Here is an 8011-nt window from a genome sequence, read left to right on the forward strand (position 1 = left end):
CTAGCGACACCGCGTAACTGAAGGGACACAAATCGGACGCCCCTCTCACCTAACATGCGTACCGCCGCCAATATCTCTCGACTCAAGGTCAAAAACTCGTGAGCATCATCGGTCTTAGCACCATGAAACTGAGGTGGTTTCATTTTCTGAAACCTCTCATAGCAGACCTGGTCATCATCTGCCAAGGCCACCTCAAGGGCTGCCGGTACACCTACAACAGGTGTTGGAACCTGTGGTGGCTGAACCACCGGCTCTGGAACCACTGGAATCTGATGCTGATAACCAGGGGCCTGTGCCCCTACCCCAGCCTGTAACCCCGCTGGTATACCTGCTGCACCCTGAGTAAGACGCTCCAATAACCCCAACATCCTGTCGAGTCTGTCATCATGAACTGGGGGTGCATGGCCCGCAGGAGCCTGCTCTGCAGCTACTCCAATCTGTGGCTCAGGTGAAGGCTCTCTACCTCGGCCTCGGGCAGGTGCCGCTCCTCTGGCACGGCCTCGACCACGTCCTCGGCCTCTAGCCCGACCTCTACCCCTAGCTGGGGCCTCAACTCTGACCTCGAGGGCTGCCTCCCCCCTAACTCCGGTAGCTCTAGTCCTCGGCATCTTCCAAAAACATCACGCGATACTCAGCACCCACGATAACAACCTCGCACGATAAGAACAGAATGAAAAAAAATCTTTCCTAACAGTCTTCATAGCCTCTCGAAGATAAGTACAGACGTCTCCGTACCGATCCTCGAGACTCTACTAAGACTTGGTTTGTACATGTGAGACCTTCGAACCTGGGCTCCGATACCATTTTTGTCACACCCCAAAACCAGATGTGATGGCACGTGCCCAAACCCCACCGGACACGTCAGCCTAACACCCAAAAACCCGACGATACAGAATTTATAAACAAGAATAAGATAGAAAGATAAGCGGAAGTCTTTAAATAAACTCAACATAACCCCAGAATTGGTTGTCACATGTACAAACCTCTAAATACGGAATTTGAATAAAAATATACAAGTCTCAGAGTATAGTTCTCGAATAGAACAAAACTGAAAGTAAAGATAACTCAAGGGCACGTCTGGAATGAACCGCTACCTCTCGAGTATGTCCCAAAGCTCAATCTGCTAAAGAAAATACTAAGCCGAATCTGAGAGAGCTGTCAACCTACACAATTGTGTAGAAGCAAGGGTGAGTACCGAAAACCACAGGTACTCGCAAGTAACTCTAAACTAAGCAAAACTAGCAGCTACAAACAACTCCTTTCAATCCCAACCGAACCACCGAAACTTCATTCTAACAGCGAACCAACAACCTATACTACACAATTCATAATCAACAGATATATCCAACAGTATCTCAACATCAACCTCATATCCTCATATAAGAGCAAATAGATCATATATCACATGAAGAGGAGCAAGTAGGTAAAATCCACACACCACAGACAAAGATGAAGTCAAATGCGATGCAAATGCAATAATGATGTCATGTAGTCGTGATGCATGTCTGTCCTACGATACACATCTGTTGACGTAATCAGTCCGCGCTGAATACTCAAATCAGAACCCATGGGGGCCACACATGGACCATGTATCACCGCCGGAACCAGATCCCATCGGCATCCAAATCGCTAGCCGGAGCTAGTCCATCTCATATATCTCTAGCCGGAGCTAGTCTCAACTGTGTCTCATATCCATCCATCCTCATATCAGTGTCTCAGAACTCATGCAACAGATAGTTCACACATGGGATGAATAATGAATATGCACATGTCATCAATCACAATCATATCACGATCACATCATAGTATTACACATTATCTGTCTCAATCACAACCATATCACGACCACATCATAGTATTACACATCATCTGTCTCAACATCAATGTCTGTATCAATCATAGCCTACTCATGCTCTTCTATCCCCTCAATATCGGTTATCATATGACTTATTCAACAAATTCAAGTCACATATAACACATTTAGCTCGTTTTATTCCCCATCTTTCAATTTCAATCAACAAATAAAACTCATCCTCAATCCCCATTACTCCCCAACACAATTAGGAAAGTAGTCATGTGTAGTCTAAGAGTTTAACAAAGTTTAGAAGTCACTTGCCTCAAAACACTTCAACTAGTAACTCAAATTTGAGTTTTACCCTTCCGAGCACGCTCCAAATCACCACAATCCAATGAATTCCTTGCGAAAACCCACTTGAAATCACCTATTTTCGAGCTCTCAAAGTCTAAAAATGGAGAAATGGGTATTTTTCAAGTTGGGGGAAAATGGCTACTGGTTTTTGACTTAAAAAGGACTGTTATTGCAGCTGAAACACAACAATAACACCAAAGTTTAAGTCCACGTTGGACCCTCGGGATTCGTTCGGAATTTCGTACACACAAACTAAATATGTACCCCCACTAAATTCGACGTTCCGGACTCAATGGAACCGTCGGAATTTGAATTCGAGGCTCCTTGACCCGAAATTCAATAAGATGCCAAGAAACTAGTTAACGCCTAAAAAAAATTCGAAAACTCAAACGGAGCGTCTAAAAATTCAACCAAGGCTCATTCTAGACTTAGAATCGCCTCCCGAAACCAATGGTACTCTCGGAATTTCAATCTGAGCCTCGGAACCTCATATGTTGACCAAAGTCAACTCTTTATCAAAATTTCACAACTTTTAGCAACTTCGCACCTCAATTCTTCGTTTCAACTCCAAATTCAACTCCGTAACTTCACACAGACCCGTTTCGACATTCTAAAACTGCCGGGATCGACGGAAATCCGATCCGAGTCTCGAAACTCCGAAAGACTCGAAAAAAAACACTTTTTAACCAACTTTAACTCATAAACACTCAACTTCTCAAAAACTCAACTTTTCCTCAAACCAACTTTACAACCACAAAACATGGGACTCGGGGCAACTACCGAAAGGGCAAAATAGTCATTTCCACAAAAAATTACCAAAATGACCTTTCGGGTCATTACACATATTCACATGCCCCTTTACGGAAAATAGGAAGAGAGAAAAATATGAGTAAATTAAAATGAGTGTAGCAATCGTTGATTCTTCCGGCAGCAATATAAAACGTCCATGGGCAAATTTTCACTCAACTGTTTGGGGAAATTATTCCTCTCTTACACTTATCAACTCACGGTATGACACACAATATACTCATTTTATATTCATGTTTTTATAATTTTTCTTGTCCTCGGAGTTAGGTTTATACAAATTCTTTAAATTATTTGATAGAATGAGAGGTAAAAAACACATCAGAGTTTTTTTAGTTTTGTACATGTGCTATCATGTATAAGAATTTCCTACATGATCTATCAACATTATTTCTCAAAACGCACTTTAACTATCAGTTGTTCCTTTTTCCTACAACTTGAACGACGTTGATCTTTCAAGTAAAAAAAAAAGGAACAACTAATAGTTGAACTTAAGGTATGTTTTGACAAAACAGTTGATGTAGTTCACGCAGAAAATATGAACACTTGATAGTTTAAATAGCAAACTCGCAAAAAACATGATATTTCAGGTGTGTTTTTGACCATTCATTCTATTTGATATGTAAATAAAATATTTTATCCAAAAAGTATTTATACGTAATTTAGACAAACACTATAAGAAGATGTGGTGGGTGGAGTTTTGGGGTGGATAATGTTTTCCGATCCTTCGCATAAAAAATCATTTTTCTTATTTTTAAGATATTTTTTAAGTATTTCTACTAACCACACATGAAAAAAAGTTAAAATATTTTCTTTGTATTAAGGTAGTCAGATAGTAAGGCTTAATTCTTGAGATATTTTTTAAGTATTTCTACTAACCACACATGAAAAAAAGTTAAAATATTTTCTTTGTATTAAGGTAGTCAAATAGTAAGGCTTAATTCTTGGTGCAGAAAATAAATTGAACTTGAAGAGTTGAAAAAAAAAGTCAAAAAAATGTTAGTTGAAACGCCAGATACTTGTCTTGATTGATACAATCCATCGACTAGGAGTGGCATATCATTTCAAAAATGAAATTAAAACATCCATTCAAAACATTTTTTATAAGTCCCAACAAAATAAAAATGAAGATGATGACGATTTTTACGCTGTTGCTCTTCGTTTTCGACTACTGAGACAACAAAGACATTACATGTCTTCTGGTAACTTTATTTCTTCTCTTCTATCCTATAAGAGCTCACCTTAATTATATTCCAACATTGTATATGATTCTTTAATTAATTCTCTTATGATGTTCAATATAATTAATCAGATGTGTTCAAGAAATTCACAGACCATGATGGAAAGTTAAAGAAAAATCTTACTAAAAATTTTCGGAGATTATTAAGTTTATATGAAGCAACACATCTATGAGTACACGATGAAGAGATTCTCGAAGAAGCTCTAACTTTTACCATCACTCATCTAGAGTTCATGGTCCCAAAATTGAGCAACTCACTCAAGGCCCAAGTTAGTGACGCCTTAAGCCAGCCCATTCATACAAATCTACCAAGGTTGTTAGCAAGAAAATACATAGGTATGTATGAGAAGATTGAATTGTGTAACAATTTTCTTTTGAAATTCGCGAAATTGGATTTCAATATTCTACAAAAGTTGCATCAAGGAGAGCTTGGCTAGCTTACAAGGTACATACATTAATCTTATATCCTCGTCATTTATGTATATATAGTAAATGTTGATTTCTGTTGAATTTTTTTGTGAGTTTACTTCGATTTTCATACTTTGAACATCCTTAATGAAAATTCTAACTTCATCTTTGATCATATATATAATAGGTGGTGGAATAATTTGGACTTCGCGAAGAAATTTCCATATGCAAGAGATAGAATGGTGGAGTGTTACTTTTGGGTAGCTGGTGTGTACATTGAACCTCAACATAGTCGTGCAAGAAAAATGATGACAAATTACTCACTACATATGTCATTATATTATTGATGACACATATGATGCTTATGCAACTTATGACAAACTTGTGGCTTTCACAGATGCAATCGATAGGTAAAATATAAACTTATGGATTTTTTCTCACGCTTTCAATGATGACTAGGGAAATAAAATGTGTCAAGTACTTGTTACTAATATGAAATGATTTGTATAAATAAGAAATTTTAGCTTGTGACTTCGATCCAAATCCTTAGCATGCAGATGTGATGACATTAGTGCCATTAATTCAGTATCACCCAATTTGAGACCTGTTTATTGAGCCCTTCTAGACCGTTATGATGAAATAGAAGAAGAATTGACCAAAGAAGGTAAACTGGAATGTCTCTACTATGCAAAACTAGAGGTAAACTTCCTTAGCTTTATTTCTTTTGAATCAAAACATTAACAGTGCCATATAATATACTTAATTAATTATGTCTTCAAAACGCTCATTAGATGTAAGATTTGATCAAGTATGTGAAAAATCTTCATAGCGGTGAGACTTGAACCATGATCTTTGTCTGTGCTACGATGCCATGAGAATTATATTGTGACTTGTGACCATCTCGTTCAAAAGTTCAATTTATTTTTTTAGTGAGAACACACTTTTATTTACTTAATTATGTCTTCAACAATCTCTGATTCGACAATTATCTTTTATTCCTTTATTAGATGAAAAAGTGGCTAGAGCATATCTCCAGGATGCACTATGGTTAAATGATGTCTATATTCCAAAATGCGAGGAGTACATGAAAGTTGCAATTGTAAGTACTACTGTTATGATGGCTGCAACAACTTTCTTGTGTGTTATGGAGGAAAATATTACCAAAGAGACATTTGAATGGGTGATAAATGAGCCTTTGATTCTTCGAGCTTCATCAGTAATCGGCAGATTAAAGGACGATATTAATACAAATGATGTAAGTGTTGAATAATAATTTTAAATAAATAGATATGTGTTTCGATAAAATTACTGAAATTTATAATATACAATTAGGTGGACCTCTATATATAAATATGCTTCTTTTCTGTTCCTTTTTATTTATATATATTTTCTTAATAGGGTCGAATTAGCCCACATGAGCGACCTCTGATCCAACTCCTGCATATTGATTTTTTTTTTGCTGCAGTTCGAACAACAAAGAAGCCATGTAGCTTCATTCATTGAATGCTACATGAAAGAATACGGAGTTTCAAAGCAAGAGGCATATGTTGAGGCTCGAAAGAAACTCACTACTGCATGGAAAGACATGAATGAGGAATTCCTCACCCCTTCCGAAGTACCATTGTTTGTTCTCGAACAAGTTATAAATTTTGCACGCTTGGCATATATATTCAAAGAGGGCGATTTTATAAATATCCGAAGCAAATTTAAGGACATGATTACCTTATTGTTTGTTGCGCCTGTCAAAGTTATGTTCGAGGATAAATGTTGAGTAAAACGTGACTCGATATCGAGTACATATATTGAAATAATTGGATGTACTTCTATATGTTAAGTTAAATGATACTCCCTTTGTCCCTAATTACTTGTCCACTTTTGAATTGGCAAACCTATTAAGAAAACAATCATTGATATAGTGAGTTTACCATTTTATCCCTATTAATTATGGAATGGATGAATTAAAAACTTAAAATTTTCAAGAAGTTCTATCTTTTTCAAAGTAATTAATTGAGGTTATAATGGGTAAAAGTTTTTTTGTCCTTTTTTGATTTGTCAAAATGGACAAGTAATTAGGGACAACTAAAAAAGAAAATGTGGACAAGTAATTAGGGACAGAGAGAGTATAACTTAGATACTCCCTTTGTTCAAAAATAGTTGTCCACTATTGACTTGACACACCCTTTAAAAAACTATAAATAGAAGGTTAATTTTACTATATCACCCTTTGAATATAATAAATACAATGTCTTGAAAAATATAATAAGGAAATGACTATAATTAATGATAAGGGTAAATTAAGAACTAAGTATAAAATGGACAACTATTATTAAATATCTAATTTTAGTATAATGGACAAGTATTATTAAACGGAGGAAATATCTGGAGTTAATTGAATTCCAAAACAAATACGAGAGATATTGTTTATGGCAAGTTATTGGGAACTGATCTCCACACATGGTTGAGGACAAGAAAAGCTCTAGATTCAAGACATCTATCTCTAATTGAATAAATATATAACAATCAGATCCACAAACTATATTCGTCCAATAATAGTAGTCCATTATATTATTTTGAGATGTCCAACAATATTTATTAACGGTTTTCACTATTGGATTCTAAATTTCTTGGGGGAGGTTATGTGCTAATTTTATGAATAATTTTACACTTAGTTCCTCATTTACCCTTATCATTGATTATAGTTATTTCTATATTACATTTTTCAAGACATGAATTTATTATATTCAAATAGTGATATAGTACAATTACCCTTCTATTTATAGTTTTTTAAAAAGTGTGCAAAGTCAATAATGAACAAGTATTGTTGGACAGAGGGAGTACGATCTAACTACTAAAAAGTTTATCTTCAATTTTGGGGTAATTTTATTAAGAATGAGTATAATTTTACAATAGTGAACAAGTCTTGTTGGACAGAGGGAGTACGTCTATGTTAATGTATCTTTTGAGTATTAATTTTTTTTAGATTTTATAGATTACGATAGCCATCAGATAATATTTAAAAAAATCAACTAAGTTATATCGAAACTGAGGAGAAATCAAGACGATTGGAACGATTTTGAATTAATAGGTATATTATATTTCAAATCCAGATCTCATTTATCACCCACAAAGAAATATCTCATTAACTCACATTCAATTGATATATAGGTACATAATATTTTATTGAAGTAATTAATAGGTATATTATATTTTGTTGAAGCAATTAATAGGTACACAATATTTTATTTAAGCAATTAATAGATACTTAATATTTTATTCAGCAACAAGCTAAAAGTACAGGTATTTGCAGACTCTACACACAACACTTCAAGTAGATAATAATATTGTGTCTATTTTAATTTATTTATCTTATTTTTTATAGTCCATTTTAAAAAACGATTTATTCTTGTTTA

The 8011-nt window shown here is 35.2% G+C and overlaps 1 pseudogene; it reads left to right on the plus strand.

Moving 5' to 3' along the window:
• Positions 1-3048: 3048 nt before the first annotated feature.
• Positions 3049-6372, plus strand: LOC102584449 (germacrene C synthase-like; annotated as a pseudogene).
• Positions 6373-8011: the final 1639 nt, after the last annotated feature.

The sequence above is a fragment of the Solanum tuberosum genome, unplaced genomic scaffold, assembly GCF_000226075.1.
Source record: "Solanum tuberosum cultivar DM 1-3 516 R44 unplaced genomic scaffold, SolTub_3.0 scf00280, whole genome shotgun sequence".
Lineage (NCBI taxonomy): Eukaryota > Viridiplantae > Streptophyta > Magnoliopsida > Solanales > Solanaceae > Solanum > Solanum tuberosum.